Genomic DNA, 16858 nt, shown 5'->3' with positions numbered 1-16858 from the left:
CGGCAGCGTCTCTGCTGTCAGGCGTAGGAATTCCTCCGTCGCCGTGATTCTCGGCTTTCTCTTTCCGAAGACCCCTTCAGACTTCCTAGGACTCAGTGGTGTAGCAAGGGCAGTGTGGTCCCGTACCCCTGCTGTGGTGCTGTTCTGCACTGGTTGTTTCTAAAGTAGGCTGAAAAGGGTGGCGAATTTTCGAAGAACAACTCACAGTTTCTTTCTTTGGATCGGGGTGGGGAACCTACCGCCCCCAGCTTGCCTGGATCTGGCCCACAAGGCTTGGGGCTCCCCCCTCCAGCACTGGAGAGCGGGCACACCCTGCGGGCCCCCTTCTGCCCAGTCTCCATACCCTAATCCCTCTTCCTGGCAACCCACTCCCACACATTAAATTCCTCATTTTTTACCCCCATCCCAGAGTGTTGGGGGGGCCCCACAAATCTGCTAGCCTGGGCCCCCTAGGCTCTGGGTGGGGTGGGGTGATGGAATGTGTGTGTGGGGTTGCTTCTGACTTTTATGCAGCCCCTGATTGATTTTTTCAGTGAGTTAGCGGCCCCCAACCCAAAAAAGGTCCCCCACCCCTGCTTGGATGAACCATTTCTGTCTGTTTCCAAGGCTCCGGGCCCCCTCTTGCTCCTTTGAATCCACATTTCCACCCCCAACACCACGAGAGGGTAGAGTGAAGAGTAAAACTCTCCATCTGCTAACCTCTCGCTTGAACGGTTTGGAAGGGCTGGGCTTCCCGGCTTGTTGTTGATGCACGATTCACATGGCCCCTTGCTGGGAGGGGAGAAGGGATGCTTTCAGAGAGACACCCCCCCCCCCCCCCGACGTCCCACAATTTAGTGTTCTGAGGCTCTATGGATTTAAAATGTCAAAGCCCTTTGGTAACTCAGGGACGAGCTCCTCGCTGTCTGCTCGGAAATTAGCATTGCCAAAAAAAAAAAAAAAAATCCCTTGGCGTTTGACCTTTAAGTGAAAGGGAGGAATGATTAGCTGAGTCAGTGACTGTATTGTGCGCCGATTGCTAATTGGAACTCACGGGGCGGGGAAACTGACGAGAATCTCTTGTGAGCAACAGAGCGTGTGTGGGCGTGCTCGCTCGTGGCTGATTTGGGGAGGGAGGCACCAGGATCCACACACGCAGGCAGCTCAGGTGGCGACTGGATGTGGGGTGCCGAAGTGCTTTGCGCACTGCGCTCGGCATCTGCCCTTTGCTGGTGGATTGGTCTCTCCTCCCCACTCGACAGCTGCCTCCGGCTGGATGGTTCTCCCTAGTTCCTCTCACTCGTTTTCCTGACGCGGCTCACCAGGCAGAGCAGGTAATTTATGACCCGCGATAGTGACAGTAATTGCTTTTGAATTAGATAACCAAAGGGCTGGAGATATTTATGTTCACGTTGCTAAACTTAAAGATGCATGAAACGCTTTATTCATAGTGGAACGATCTGTGTGTTCGTTTTTAAGATGCCACAGAACTGTGTGTTGTTTTTAAAGTTACAGACTAACCCGATTCCCCCTCGGTCTTAGGGGCTGGCATGCAGTCCATCAGGACAGCCTGGGGGAGACAGTGCCCTGTTTGGCTTTGGTTCTCAGGCTTCTGAGTGGAGCTGCTCATTCAGACCGGGGTAGCTTTGCTAGTTTTGCAGCAAGGCACTGACCTTGCTTTGCGTGTCGATCTCTTCGAGGTTTGCTGTGGGGCACTGGAGTTGCACGCTCTGCTGCCTGGGAACAGAAACCCACTGATGTGCGCCCTGTCCGAATTGCACCACGGCTCTTCCTCTTTGAGCTGACCGTGCAAGGAGGGCATGGACGGCCGGGCAGGCTTTTGGAGGAGAGACAGAGCCATGGAGGGTGCAGGGAATTAGGTGCATGTGAGCGCCTGAGAGAGAAATTAAGGCTTTCCTAGTTTATCCCCAGTGTTCTGCTGCTTGTTCCCTTCTCCGGTTGCTCCTGTGAAGTCAGACGAGAGCCGCTCTGATCATTGACATCCTGCCACTGAGCAAGCGGAACAGCACAGGGAACAAAAGCCCTTTGAGGCTATTCGCCACCAGTAAAATCGAGGTGAGGCGATGAGGCGGGGGAACAAGTGACTGCCAAAACATAGCAGTCTCTGCCGTACAGCCTGCCACATGGGTGACATCCTGGGACGGCAGAGATCTGCTTTTACCCAGAAAGCGCAGCCTTTGCAGAGGGGGCCGCATTGTATTTGCGTGTCTGCGTGTGATTTTTTTTTTTCCTCTGTGTACTCTCCACTGGGGATCTCCCGCCTTGCAAAACATCCATTCAAATCGTCTCATTGGTCTCACGCAGCCGGCTGGAGGTGTGTGGGTCGTGCTCTGTTCCGAGCCCAGCGGTGCAGTGTGGAACAAGCTGCTGTTATAGTTTTTTATCTCTTTCCCCCCCCCCCCCCCGGCCAGGCCGAGAGGCACGGAGAGGCCACCTGCTGGCGTGGGAAACTCATGATCTGAGGTGTTATCCCCAGACATTGGCGGTCTTCTGCTTCAGCCACAGGCGTCCTGCTTGGCTGATCAGCTTCTTGGACTAATATCCCAGTGACTCAATGAAAGGCTGGAGGCAGCTGTTCAAATTAGTCATTGCCTGAGCTTACTTCAAAGAGCTTGTTTAAAGGTATTTTCACTGAAGGGGCCACAGCTGTTAAAGCTCGGTCATCAAATGGCTTAGCAAGGTCAATCTGTGCTCTTGTCCCCCCCCTTCTAAAAATGCTCCCTCCCCCCACAGATATCTCCTCTAGATGCAGAGAAATATTCACTGCCAGATGGAATTCAAGGGAGAAGTTGTGGTGCAGTAGAGAAGCCAGTCTACATGGTGCTCTCAAAAAGCCTGTTCCTTTAACAGATGGTTAATTTGTTTTTTTTTCTAGAATATAATATAGGAAGATGGCATCTGATGTCTGGTGTTGACATACTGGAAAAAATGTTTGTGGTTGGAATGCGCAAGGGAAGCAAAAGACTTCCAGAATTGCAGTAAAGCTCTCTTGCAAAAACAAAATCAGGATTCCTTTTGAAGGTTGAATTAGACAAAGACTAGCTGGCTTGCCCGTGTCTCCCTGTTCTTCCCAAGCCTGTGGAAGATCATCAAAATAGCATCTTCCTGCAGGGACGCTAGCACAGTTATGAAACAGTGACAGGTTCTGTAATTTTTAAACACAGTTTTGAAAAATGGTATGGTATTATGTATATATATCATGCAGGTACATTTATTTAAACAGTTACTTGGTTCAGTTCAATCCCAAAGTTTTAGGGGAACAGTTTTATAAAACCAAGTTGGTAAACAATCTCTCTAGAATCTGCATCCCAAGCATTGCTGCCATAAGGGGATGGTTTGAGAACATGATCTTGGTAACTAATTGACCATTCATTATCAGTGGGAAATAGGTCAATGGAGGGATGATAGGAGTTACTATAGAGAACTTTCTGGATGTCTGGCTGATGAGTCTTGCCCACATGCTCAGGGTTTAGCTGATCACCATATTTGGGGTCGGGAAGGAATTTTCCTCCGGGGTAGATTGGCAGAGACCCTGGAAGTTTTTCGCCTTCCTCTGTAGCATGGGGCACAGATCACAGCTGGAGGACTCTCTGCATCTTGGGGCCTTCAAAGTATTTGAAGGCTTCAATATCTGAGACACAGGTGAGAGGATTATTCTAAGAGGGGTGGGTGAGATTTTGTGGCCTGCACTGTGCAAGGGGTCAGACTAGATGATCATAATGGTCCCTTCTGACCTTAAAGTCTATGAGTCATAAAGTCTATGAGTCTATGTTGGCAGTGAGAAATAGACCAAAAACCAAACAGGAATTGATTGTTTTTCTGTTGTATTTTATTGGCCAAGAGAAAGCCAAGGTCAACAAACAGCCCTAATGCTGACAAGTAAGTTAAGTGTATGAAGCCTTCCCATTTTAATGGTGTAGAGGGCTGTTGGTGACAAAGACAAGCTCATGGGTGCATTGGGCCAAATTCTGTTGGCTTATACCAGCATAAGCCTGCAGCAGCCAAAGAAATTAGCCCAGATTTAGACTGGTCTACAAGCAGAATTTGGTCCTCCGTATACAGCTTGACAACATCCCCTTTCCAGCTTAGATGAGGATATAGCTCATCACCGCAGAAAGACTAAATATCTGCCATGTCTATGGATGCCAAGGCCTGCGACCGACTGGTGACGGAATGCTCATTTCCTTTTCAGAACTGTAGGCTTTGTCTACACTAGGGATGTAAAATCCCGGTTAAGCGTTAGGTTGACCTAACATTTAACCAGTCAACCAGCTAAAGCAGGATCCAAGCTGGGGACTACTTCAGCCCAGCTGGGGTTGGGGCTGGCTCTGTTGGCTCCCAGCCTCTGCCTGCGGAGCTCCCCACGGCTGCTCTGAACATGGAAGTAGCCCTGATCTGCAGTGGGCCTTCTGTGGGTTTGGAGCAGCTCCTACTAGTTAACCAGGGCCGGTAAGCATTACCCATTTTGGGTGATGTTTAATAGTTACCCCGGATGTGAAAGGTTAATGGTTATGTCTAGACTACAGGGTTTTGTTGATAGAAGTTTTGTCGACAGATACTGTCTACAAAGCTTCTGTCGACAAAGAGCGTCTAGACTACATCCAGTTCTGTCGACAAAGCAAGCCTCTTTGTCGACATAACAGTGTGGACGCAAAGGACAGTGTAGATGCAATAATGCCTTCTATTGACCGAACTCTGTCTACAAAAGGCGTTATTCCTCGTAGAATGAGGTTTACATACGTCGACAAAACTGCTGAGTTTTGTCGACGTTATGTCGACATAACTCAAAGGCAGTGTGGACGCAGGTATAGTTTTGTCAACAAAAGTCCACTTTTGTCGACAAAACGCTGTAGTCTAGACACACCCCTGCAGTCAACACGTAAAATGCAGCCGTGGCAGCGCTTTTACACTGGAAGTGTGGCCGGGGTACAAGCGCTGGGAGAGAGCTCTCCCAGCGCTCTGTGTAAACTACCTCCGTGCGGGGAGTAGCGAACAGGGCTCTCAGGGCGGTAGCTGGTTCACACGGGTGCTTTACAGCGCTCTAGGGGGGTGTGAGCCAGAAAGTTCCAGCTGTAAGGTGCCAGAGTAGACTTAGCCTTACGTGTCAGAAGTAACTGATGGCAGGTCATTGACATAATTGTCTGTGTCCCACATGAAGACTTGCTTTGCCCCACGGAGCTAGGTGATACCGATACAAGAGAGTCGCTCACTTTGTTGCTTCTGTTGGCTGGTCCCCTGGGGCTCCTTGCATCCCTCCATTCCTCTCCCCCATTGCTCCGTGGACCCCATTCTCCCCTCCCCCCTCTGTCAGGGACTCCCTGTAACCCTCATCCTCTTGCCATGGGCTCAGTGCCCTACATAGTAGCAGCTCTGGATAGCCTTCCCCAATATCTCTTCCTCCCCCAATATCTTTTTTTCTCCCACTGAACCTCCATGCCAAGAGCTCCGTGTGCTCCCTTATTCCCCCTTCCCGCTGCTTGGGCCTCGCGTTCCCTTCCTCTTCATCATGGCAATGGTTCTGCATCCCCTATTTCCGCACCGTGCCGGGGTTCTGTGCCCCCCAGGGGTCTCTTCCCCCATCATTCTTTCTTTTCCTTGTTCTGTCTGGGAGGCTTGTCATTCACGGCGCCTGCTTGTTAAACTGTGTCCTGGGCAGAGCCGAGGTAGGAGGTGCGCCAGGTTGGAACGGCACCATCAGCCGGTTCTTTGATCTGTCGACTGTTACGGGCCTGGTTGAAACGGCCGAGCCTGCTACTGGGATGCCATGTGTCCCTCACGTCCCCCTTGCCAGTTTTCTGATTTTCACCCAAATCAATAGGGTTCTCTCCTCCCCAATTGATGCCTGGAACACTCCCTGGAGTTTTGGAATTGATCATCCGCAGCGTTCTGTTCCAGAGTTCTCACTTTGCTCTCAGCGGCATCTCTTTCGTCTCTTTGTTCGACCCTTTATTCAAGGAGTGTCTTTCTGCTACAGCTGGGCCACTGCAGTGTAGACGCTCCCTACAATGACAGAAGGGATCTTTTTTCTGCCTTCCCAAGAACTGGAAACTAAGTTGATGGAAGGAGTCCATTGCCCAGCCCTCTCTCGGTCAGTGGCTACGGCAACCTAACTCTGGCGCTCAGCGTGTGAAACTTTTCACACCCCTTAGCCAGTGATGGTCAAACTTTTTTTTTTCTCATTACCCGGTTGAAGACAATTGTCGATGCCGTGACCTGACTTAATTTGACTGGAGTGTGGGCTCCGGGGTGGGGCTGAGGAGGAGAGCTTTGGGGCGTAAGAGGGGGCTCCAGCTTTGGGGGGGTGTCAGGTCTGGGGCAGGAGGGGCTGACCTCGAGCGGCTCCCGGTCAGCAGTGCAGCGGGGGGCGGGGGAGCGCGCTAAGGCAGTTTTCTACCTCTCCTGGCCCCACAGACCATGCTGTGCCCCAGAAGCAGCCAGCAATAGGTTCCCAGTCAATGGGAATGTGGAGCTAGTGCTTGGGGCAGGGGTAGTGCACAGAGCCCTGTGCACTCTCTCCTTCCTCCCAGGAGCCAGGCCTGCTGCTGGCCGCTTCTGGGACACAGCACAGTCTGCGGTGCCAAGACAAGCAGGAAGATACCCAAGCACCCCCAGTCACCCTGCAACAACAAGACCCAGTGGCTGACATTCCACTGCCGGTAGTTTGAAAACCACTGCCCTGAGCAATGGACCTAGATTGGCCGAAGTTTCAGGTGTAGAATCAGGCCTGGAACAGTTTGTGTTCTCCTCTTCCCCCCCCCCCCCCCCCCCGCCCCCCCCCCCCGATCCCGCAACGAGGCTGGTGACCCGGTGAGCCCTTTTGGAGGGAATTGCTGAGATTCTAGGAGTAGGACGTCACTGCCGGGTCCAGTAGGAAGGGAAGGCGTGTTACAAGGGAGAAACGCTGTAAATGGACAATAAGCGTACAGATGATCCATACCACGGTGTAGAGGGGATTGTATGCAGATGAGAAGGTTTTTCTGACCCTTCTATAGTGACCTTGCTGCTTGCAACCCAGGCTTGGTGGCAGGACAATATTTAACAATTACAGGTTGAAACTGTAATCCAGAACTCTCCGGTCCGGAAACACCCGTCATCTGGAATGATTTTAGGTAACCGGGTGTCCACTTTTCATGGGTGTGGCCAAGTTTTCCTAAGTCCCATCAAGTTTGTTCCCAACCATCAGTCCTGGCTCTGTGTTCTGTGCTGTTATTTAGCTCCAATTTACCCCTAAATATCTTCTAAGAGCCCAGTAAGCAGGGGAAGTGTTGGTCATGCTGCTAGACCAATGTTTCCCAACGTGAACCCCAGGGTTCTGCAAAGTGAAAGTAAGGGTGCCGCGAGAATTCAATCCCTCTCCTCCCTCCTCCCCCAAGAGACAGAGAGGAGCCAGTGTGCAAAGACTCCTGCTCCTTCTCTGGTCTCCTGCCAGCTTTCAGACACCTCCCCTCCCCTGCTGCCACTCTGCATTTCCAGAGCGTGCTTGGGAGAAGCGTGATTGCGTTTTGGCCCCCAGGTCTCCCTGATCCACTCCCCGGTGGTGGGATGTTTTATTTTCCTCGACAAATTTTCCCCAGCGGCGTTTGCTTTTGGCTGTAGGGGTTCCTCGAAATTCTTCCGAGTTTAAAAGGGTTCCGTGGCCAAATAAAATTGGGAAACACTGTGCTAGACAGTATCGACCTTCTGTGGACTGGAAAATTATCTTGTTCGGAGCTGTTCAGGTCCCAGGAGTGCCGGATTCGAGAGGTTCAACCTGGATATCGCATTCTCATTCCCAGGGCTTGACGAACGGTGGTGAAAGCCCCTTGCCAGCCCTGCACTGCGCATACGCAAGACCCGTATTGCACATGCGCGTGCCAGAAAAAATGGGGCGCCCGGCTGAAATCTACTCGCCACGGGCAAGTAGATTCAATGCTTTGTCGAGCCCTGCTCATTCCGACCCTCCCCTGAGATAAGTACGTCTCCATTTTACACTGTGGAAACTGAGGCAGACACCTCAGTGGCAGAGCTGGTGTGAGAACCCAGGGGAGGCCACAGCTGCCAGTCCCATGCTTAGTCTACTTAGGTGTTTCTCAACCTTTTTGATTCCGGGGAGTGACTTGCTGCTCTCCTAATCTGTGTCCAGGAGCTCTCAAGGACTGAGAGACACTGCACTAGACCAGGCGCCCCCTTTCTGTGCTCAACACATGTCTCCAGTCAGCACTAAAACTATTGCGAGAAAATGATTCCGAGTTCTGCCGGGGCAAAGTAGACTCGGCCCCCAAGGCTTTGTTTTCTTTGCCTGCATGTCCTTGCACAGTCGCAGGCGTTGCTGTCATGAAAGCCTGCACGTTTGTGCTGAAATTATTGGCACGCCTGATATCGAGCATCGTTTTGCTATCCATTATAAGCTGGAGACGCTAGGGTTCCTCGTCTCCTAGAGCCAAACAAGGCGTGCTGCGTGCCAGAAGATTGCCAGCTGGCTGCGTCCCTGGTTGGGGAGAGTCCGGGCGCAAGCTGCCTTTGTGGCGGGTTTTGTACTTGCAAAGAAAGCAGCGAAAGGTGGTTTGATTTTAATTACTGCTTTTAATAGCCTCTGCCTTCAGGGCTGGGATCTTGGTCTCCGTGGAGCAGGCAGATGTGAGTGTGGGTTCCAATGTCATAATTATGCAAATTGCACCCGCACACAAGGGATGACTCAGGATTATAATTCCAGTGATAAGAAGTGACATTGGTGGGTGGAGTTGAGTGGCCTTTTAAATAAATGCAGATGGGGAGCAAAAGCAGCCGCTGAAATCACAGATGCTAATTGTGATGAGCCGTTTTCTCTCTTGTCGGTCGTCGGGTTTGACAGTTCTGCAGCTGGGCCATGTTCCTCTGCCCGCTAATCTTCCACAAGCGCCCTGCCTCGCACCTACCTCTAGCGCGGTACGTGTGTGTTTCATGCTCCAGGGCAATGACGCATCCAGTGCCCCGCTCTGCTTTTTGTATTTTCATTGTCATACCAGCGCTCTTTAGAATAATACACTCTGCACGCCTGCAGCCTCTGTCTCCGAGGATTACAGAAAGCTGTGCCAAACCGTTCTGCCTCTCCTGCGAGGCACATAAAAGCGTTGTCTTGCATCTTCAGTAGCAAACCACGATGCAGAGAGTGTTAGGGTGATTGTATGCCTGGCCTGGCAAGGCGCTGGGCGGATCCTCATTTCTTTATCCCATTCTTACAGATCGTTAAAAGGCAGCCCAGAGAGGAAGGGGTTTGTCCCAAAGTCTGAGTTGTTGGGATGGGACCCCAGGCATCCTGACTCTCTCTGCCTTAGGTAGCATCACGCATAGGAGTGGGCTTCACAAAGGTGCTGTCAATGGCTGCATATTAACACGGATCTGCTGTTTGCTTTGGCTCAGTATCTAGCAGGGGCCTGGAGAAATTCGTTCCGGGGAAAGGCACCCAGAGTTGAACAATTCGGAGAGCCCCACATGCGAGTCCTTGCGAGGGGCAGACTGCTCTCTGTGGACCCACCGGCTGTGAATAGGGTCTTACACCCAGTGTTATCTTCTGCTTGCAGATGCCTGGGTTGGCTGCGTGCGCTGCTAAGCCTCTAACCCAGCTCTGGGCAGGCTACATCCATTCCTCCTACGGCTCCAGGGGGAAAACCCTCTCGATTTCATTCATCCTTAAATCTGTCCTGTGCTCAGGGCCAGTGCGAGGCTTGCTCTCCATTTAAAACTGTGGCTGTCAATGATAGTGGTGCATAGGCCTGGTGTGGGCCTCCGGTGAGCGAGCAAGCAAGCACGAAGGCTCTCGTTGAGGAGGTGGGAAGGTCACGTCAGTAATTGTTTTATTTCAGTACGCTGAGAGCCTTGCCGTGGAGGTTGGTCCTCCCTGGAGACCCGCCTCTTGGCTGCCACCCCCACAACGATGCCAGCCTCAAGGCCACCTTTCTTCCTGGCTCACTCTCCTCTGTGTACCTCTGCATTGAGCCACGAGCCTCCCGTGTCCTCCAGCCTGTCCTCAGTCAGGTCCTCCTAGAGCCATGGTGTCCCACACGCTAGGCACGAGCCGCATGTGGCTATTTGGCCAGTTGAGTGTGGCTAGTGCGCTATGGCAGCTAGTGGCTACTGCTTCAGAACTGGTTGGACACCAGTGTGTCTCCTCCCCAGTGTGACTCCCTCCCCTATGCCACAGCAGTCAAATGAAGTCCTAGAACCAGAGAATCCCGGAGCTGGGGGAGACCTCCGGAGTCATTGAGTCCAGCCCCCTGCCTAAAGCAGGACCAGCCTGAGCTCAATCATTCCAGCCAGGGCTTTGTCAAGCCGAGACTGAAAAACCTCTAGGGATGGAGATTCCACCCCCTCCCTAGGAAACCCATCCCAGTGCTTCCCCACCCGCCTAGGGAAAGAGTTTTTCCTAATATCCAACCTAGATCTTCCCCACTGCAACTTGAGCCCATTGCTCCTTGTTCTGCCACCTGCCCCTACTGAGAACAGCCTCTCTCCATCCCCTTTGGAACCCCTCTTCAGGAAGTTGAAGGCTGCTCTCAAATCCCCCCTCACTCTTCTCTCCTGCAGACTAAACAGACCCAAGTCCCTCAGCCTCTCCTCGTAGGTCATGCGCTCCAGCCCCCTCATCATTTTGGTTGCCCTCTGCTGTACTGTCTCCAATGAGCCCACATCCTTTCTGTAATGGGGGACCCAGAGTTGGACGCAGTACTCCAGATGTGGTCTTACTAGTGCCAAATAAAGGGGAATAATCACTTCTCTCGATCTGCTGGCAGTGCTCCTCCTAATGCACTCCAAGATGCCGTTAGCCTTTTTGGCTACAAGGGCCCCTGTTGTCTCATATCCTGCTTCTCACCCACTGTCATCCCCAGGTCTTTTTCTGCCGAACTGCTGCTTAGCCAGTCGGAATGTTTTATCTTTACTACTACTTCTGGGTCAGCCAGTACATCTGACCTTCTCCGGGTCTCTCTGACTCTGCATCCGTCGGGACAAAGCCCGGGGCTGTTTGCACAGCAGTAGCACCTAGGGCACCCCTGGTTGTGGAGCAAGACCTCATTGTGTTCGATGCTGTACAAACAAACCTTTCTCTACTTGTGTCTCTTGCTGCCAATTCCAGCCTCCGCCATCTGACAAACATTGTGCCTTTGAGAACTTACTGTACTTTAATCTCGGGGAAATGCTCGGGGTTATCGCAATACCTGTATTTGTGCCATCATTGCCATGCATTACCTTGTACTGCCCTCCTCCTCCCCCCGAGTCGCCAGGTTGGATCAGCAAATTCTGAAATCTTATTACAAGCTGCTGTTTACCAAGCTCGGATATATTTCATGTCACGCTTGATTAGGAAATCCACAGATGGCAGCAGCTTTTCTTCATTCTTAGATGCAATTTCCTCTCCAGCAGTGTATCCAATAGATAAACGATCTAGCATTGACCTTTTGGAAGTTTCGTCATCACCAAAGAGCGGACGGTGTTCTTTGCTCCCAGCAACAAAGGTTTATTCGGTAAACTTTGATCTTAATGTTCTTATGCCGGCAAAGCCATTGATTAGTAACATAGGCCTTGTTAGCACTGACATAAAAGCTCCCACCCATATCTAACTCTGGAGGATCCGTTTGAATCAAACCCCAGTTTTACGGGGTACGTTGGTGAAATTCTGTGGCCTGTGATCTAGGAGAAGATCAGATGAGATGATCTAATGATGCTTTCTGGCCTGTGACTCTGTGGACGGTCTGAGGCTCTTCCCCTCGTCTTTCATCACTTGGATTCTTTTCAGATGTGCTCTACTCCCGAATTCTGCCTTTCAGTGTTGCTTCAGAACTGTTCTTCTTGGGTGGTTTTATTGCAGTAGCTTCTTAATTGGGAGCAGGTTCTCCTCTGGCCATACTATTTTCTGCCAGCAGATAGGAGGCAGCCAGCAGGTTTAGATGCCTGGTGGCTTGGAGCAGTATACATTTTCACGTTGACTCTCATTAGGGTGGGGAATGATACCATGTGACTTAAACAACCATAATGCCCTTTCAGATGGAGGATTCCTGGTGTCAGATGTTGGGGTGAACTTTGGTCCCACCTGTTTTTGTCTTTAGAACGGAGGGGGTTTGAATTGTTCAGCACATTGGAATTAGTACCCTGGTGCAGTCCTGGCAGAGGGGTCATTGGTGGCGGAGACTGAATTACCCACTTGCCTTAGCGATGGCCCTTCCAGGGGCGAGGAAGGCCTGCGTTCCTGTGGGGAAGATGACACCACTTCTGCATGTACAGTAGCTATGCTGGGAAAAGTAGGCAGCCCTGCCGCCTTCCCACTCCTAGACGCCTTACCCTGGCCCTGCAGCTCGTGTGCTCCGATAAGCCTGTGGGGGAGCAAGGTGTGATCTCGCCCCCTGGGCGTGTCCAGGTGTGGAGAACAGGAAGGCCTGGTTGCTAGTCACTGATCACATATGGACCTGCAGCTGGACGAGGGCTCTAACTGGGGAAACAGCACACGGGACAGCTGCACCGGCTTGCTCTTCGTTGGCACCCTCGATGTTTTCTTTGAGTTGACCCTTAAACACAAGGTTTGATACAGGCTGCATCTGTGGTTAGCTGGGCTGTCAGGGCTGTTCCCACACTGGCACTCTGAATGCAGACGATGGAGACCCACAAGGGACATTAAATACCTCACTTCTATAGACTCTGAACATAAGAATGGCCGTACTGGACCTTTGGGTCCATCTAGCCCAGTAGCCTGTCTGCTGACAGTGGCCAGCACCAGGTACCATGGAGGGGATGGACCGAAGACAATGACCAAGCGATTTGTCTCGTGCCATCTGTCTCCAGCCTCTGACAAACAGAGGCCAGGGACACCATTCCTACCCCCTAGCTAATAGCCTTTTATGGACCTATCCTCCATGAATGTCTCTAGCTTCTCTTTAAACTCTGTTACAGTTCTAGCCTTCACAGCCTCCTCTGGCAAGGAGTTCCACAGGTTGACTATGCACCAAAGAAGAACTTTCTTTTATTAGTTTCATTAATAAATTTCATTTGGTGTCCTCTAGTCCTTATATTATGGAAACTAATAAATAACTTTTCTTTATTCACCCTCTCCACACCACTCATGATTTTATATACCTCTATCATATCCGCCCTCAGTCTCCTCTTTTCCTCTCTGCTTACAGAAACTCCACAGATTCACTGACTTTGGAGGGTAGCTGCCACCATCAAGTGATTTAACCCTGAAAAACAGGAAGGGACACTTGAATTCCTTCCCTGGGGTGCCCCAAGCTCTTTTGCCCCAAGAGACCTTGAAAAAAGAAGCAAAAAGCACAAAAAACCAAACTATCTCTGGTAGCTGCCCTCCAAGGGTAGGCAGACACACACAGACCTCCTCTTACCTTCCAGGACACAAGAATCAGATCATCGCCTTCAAAAAGATCATTTCATTAACAAAAACAAAAAGACCTACTAGATAAGGCGTACTTGGTTGCTAGGTGTTACAGAACAACTAAGAAAAGAACAAGATCAAACCCACAAAGGATCCTAGTTCTTCGGGCTGTCACCTGAACGGTGAATGGGGGAAAGAAGGCTTGGATTCACACGGAGAAGTTTAACCAAACAACCAAAGTAAAGAAAAATGCCCTGATTGTGATTAAATACACTTTTCCCCTCTACTCACGGTCTGTGCTGATCCATACTTCAAGGCCCAGTTCGCTCCCATGTCCAATATTTCTTATAGGCATGGTAATTCGGATTACTGGATCAGCTTCCTCCAGCCCTTAACTTAGATTTCTTTTTTTCCTCCAAAGAAATCAGGCAAGGTACCTAAATACAATTCAGATTCCAGTGTTGTATCCCCATTGGTTCTTCTGGCCCCCTGCCAACACCCTTGGGGTACGGCTAGACTAAATCTTTTTTTCGGAAAAAGCTACACAAAATCACTCTGCATTTTGCATAGCTTTTTCCGATTCTTTTGTCGGAAGAGGCTTTTCCGACATTTGGCCCATCTAGACGGGGCCAAATGTCGGGGAAAAAACCCTCTTTCAGAAGCCCCCTTATTCCTTGTGGAACGAGGAATACAGGCGCTTCCAAAAGAGGGCATTTGCTCTTCCGCGAAAAAAGTAGAAGAGCAAACACATTCCCTGGACACAGAACAGTTCTTCCCGGATACCTCCGGCATCCTGGAAACACTGTGTAGTCTAGCCATACCCTTGCTAGCTGCCTGAGTTTAACCCGTTAGTCACCAGGTGCTGGCCAGCACTCCTATCCATCATATGGGCACATAAAGGTTCAGCTAATTCAATGATGGGCAGCTAATTCAAGGTTCAGCTAATTCAATGATGGGCTTCTGTCACGGGGGCGCCCCTCGCGCCACCCCTCTTTTGGGGAACGAATCGCCCCTCCCCTGATTATAGCTTGCGCTGGCGGGGCGAGGGGTCCGGGCCCACCCTCTCTCCGGACCCCGACCCAGGGCCCTAACGCCAGGAGGGAACCTCCTGACGGTAACAGGCGGGGGTGTACCCCAAAACACGCCCGTTCCCGGGTTCCGCGGCCCGCCCTGGGTCTTGTTCACCCCGCCGCGCCGTTATCAGCCACTCTCTCGGGTTCTCCCGGCCCCCTTCTCACCTCTCCTCGCCCCTTCTCCCACCGTTCTCCTCTCATCTGCCCCAGGGTCCTTTTTATCTGGGCGCCCCTCGGCGCCGCCGGATGCTCGCACTTCCGGGTGCCCCTCCCCCTACTCTGTTCGGGCGCGCTGCTGACGTCAGCGCTCCTCTCCGGCGCGTCTTGCAGACGTGCCTGCGCTACCGCTCCGGGCCCCGGTGCGGCTGCGGCCGCGGCGCTAATTCCTTCATTAGCAGCCGTGGCACGCGGCATTAGCAAGTGGCGGGGTTGCGTCACCCCGTCACAGCTTCCTAGTTCGAACTACCGTTACTCCTCATTCCACGAGGAGTAACGGTAGTTCGAACTAGGAAGTCTAGTTCGAACTACCTAGTTCGTGCCCCGTGTAGCCGCGCGGCACGGGGTTCGAACAAGCGGGGATTTAAAAATGGCGGCACCCGGCTTATGCAAATGAAGCCTGGGAAATTCAAATCCCGGGCTTCATTTGCAAGTGCGGTATGCCTACATTACCCTCCTAGTTCGAACTAGCGCGGTAGTGTAGACATACCCTTGGAGAGTTAATGTGCTACATTAATGGCCCTCCTTCACCTCAGTGGGCTACAAGATTGTCATCACCAAGATGCTGTCCTGGGATAGGGCAGTTTTACTCACAGCGCTTGCGCGCCTAGAATGTGCAGGGGGTGCTGAATGCACCGTCGTGGCACTGCAGTTGGCTGCAGAGGGAGTGCACGGCTCTCCCAGTCCGTGTTGTGTGCAGTCGGCACCCACGTCACTTCACCTGCCCAGGCTTCATGTGCGCATCGCTTTAGTGACGCTGGTAGGAAAAAACGACATGGATGGGAACTAGCGGAATCTGGAAACCCTGCGTGGGCAACGGTGAGCAGACTGTCTTGCGGGCCACACATAGAATCCCAGGGGGCCGCAGATTGCCCATCATTGAACTAACTTATCCCGCTTGACTTAAAAGGCAACCAGCTAGATAGACTTAGCCCAGTTAATGCAAATAAGCCGTTCCCATACCTGAGGCTAGCGCCAGTGTGTTTAAAAAGTCTTGTTCCTCTTGGAATGTTTTTTTTTTTTAAGCAGCCCGGTGTTCCCTTAGGGCCTTGCACCAAGACAGTAGGGCAGCTGGTTTCTTCCATTGTCCAAGCTGAGAGGGGCAGAAAGGTAGACCCCAGCAACCATTAAATCAGTGTTTCTCAAACAGTGGGTCCCAACGGGTCGCAAGCAACTTGGAGGTAGCAAACAACTGAGAGGTTGGTTGCAGCAATGGAGAGGGGGGGTCGTGGTATTACAAGTTTGAGAACCCCTGAATTAAGTCATTCCACTTTCATTTTTGCTTCCTGTTTGGTTAATTGAGTGATGTTTAACATAGCAAAGGCAGCTTTTCTTTTTCTTTCTTTTCTTAAATGTTATTAAGACGGCGAGTATCCCTTTAAACGAGAAACTGGTGAATCTCAGTGCTTCATCGTCCCTGACCCCTTGCTATATAAAGAGCTAACTTCCATTAAGCCCCGCATAACAGCGGTTAGGTCAAGTCCAAAGTGAGCTGCTGCACTGCAAAGTCATCAACCTGAACCTGAAAGCACTTGGGAAGGGTTCCCATTTCCTTTCCCCATCAGGGTATGCTAATAATAAAGCAAACTCTGTTTTAGAATGTCAGCTGGGACTTGAAAATCCTGTTATGCGGTGAAACCCACAGGGCCGAGGCAGCTGAATTTCCGGTCGGCTCCAGCCAAATATTTCTCGGCTGGTGAGATTTCACTCTCGAGCTTTCAGCGGGAAGAGACTGATTAGCGTAAGTATTCCAGCTCTCCTCCGCCTCTGAGGATGCAGATGCTCTATTGGGTTTTCATGTGCTACCCAAGCAGCTTTGCAGCCAGCTCTATGTCCCACAGACCTTGTTTGGCTAGTTGAACTGTGTAATTATTTTGGAAGAAAGCGGCCCTGAAATTGTAGTATCTAGCAGATATGATTAAACTCGCCGAATGTGTTTCATAATCCTGTCAATAAACCCGTTGGGAAGTCCCTTTCCATTTCAATTCACCACTGAACTCAATGGTCCAATTGACAAGATCCATGTGCCTCTGAATTCACAGGCTTTGCTGTGTTTTGGAAATGGTAGAATGTTGTCTGACTTGACCTAAATTTGGCCTTGGAATTATTGAGGAAGGAGGGAAACATACCCTAAAGTTAGGAGCAAGGAAATGGCTTGACTTCCATTCCTGGCTCTGCCACTGACTATTTGCGCTTCTTAGAAGCGAGCTCCTTCGCTTCTCATTGCCTTTGTTTT

The 16858-nt window shown here is 51.2% G+C and overlaps 1 protein-coding gene across 4 annotated transcripts in view; it reads left to right on the top strand.

Moving 5' to 3' along the window:
• The window catches only part of KIAA0513 (KIAA0513 ortholog), a 92418-nt gene that overhangs the window by 28995 nt on the left and 46565 nt on the right, over positions 1-16858 (top strand). Inside the window, exon 1 of one of the 4 annotated variants that reach the window (XM_075939934.2) lies at positions 897-1313. The exons of the other annotated variants lie outside the window; for them this stretch is intronic. The gene's annotated coding sequence lies outside the window, so the exon portion shown is untranslated. Of the gene's footprint in view, positions 1-896; positions 1314-16858 lie in introns of those variants that run through there. 4 annotated transcript variants of the gene reach the window in all.

Source organism: Pelodiscus sinensis, chromosome 12, assembly GCF_052426305.1.
Source record: "Pelodiscus sinensis isolate ZL-2025 chromosome 12, ASM5242630v1, whole genome shotgun sequence".
NCBI classification, from domain to species: Eukaryota; Metazoa; Chordata; order Testudines; family Trionychidae; genus Pelodiscus; species Pelodiscus sinensis.
Note: the sequence above shows the minus strand (reverse complement) of the source record. Positions and strands in the feature narration are given on the sequence as shown.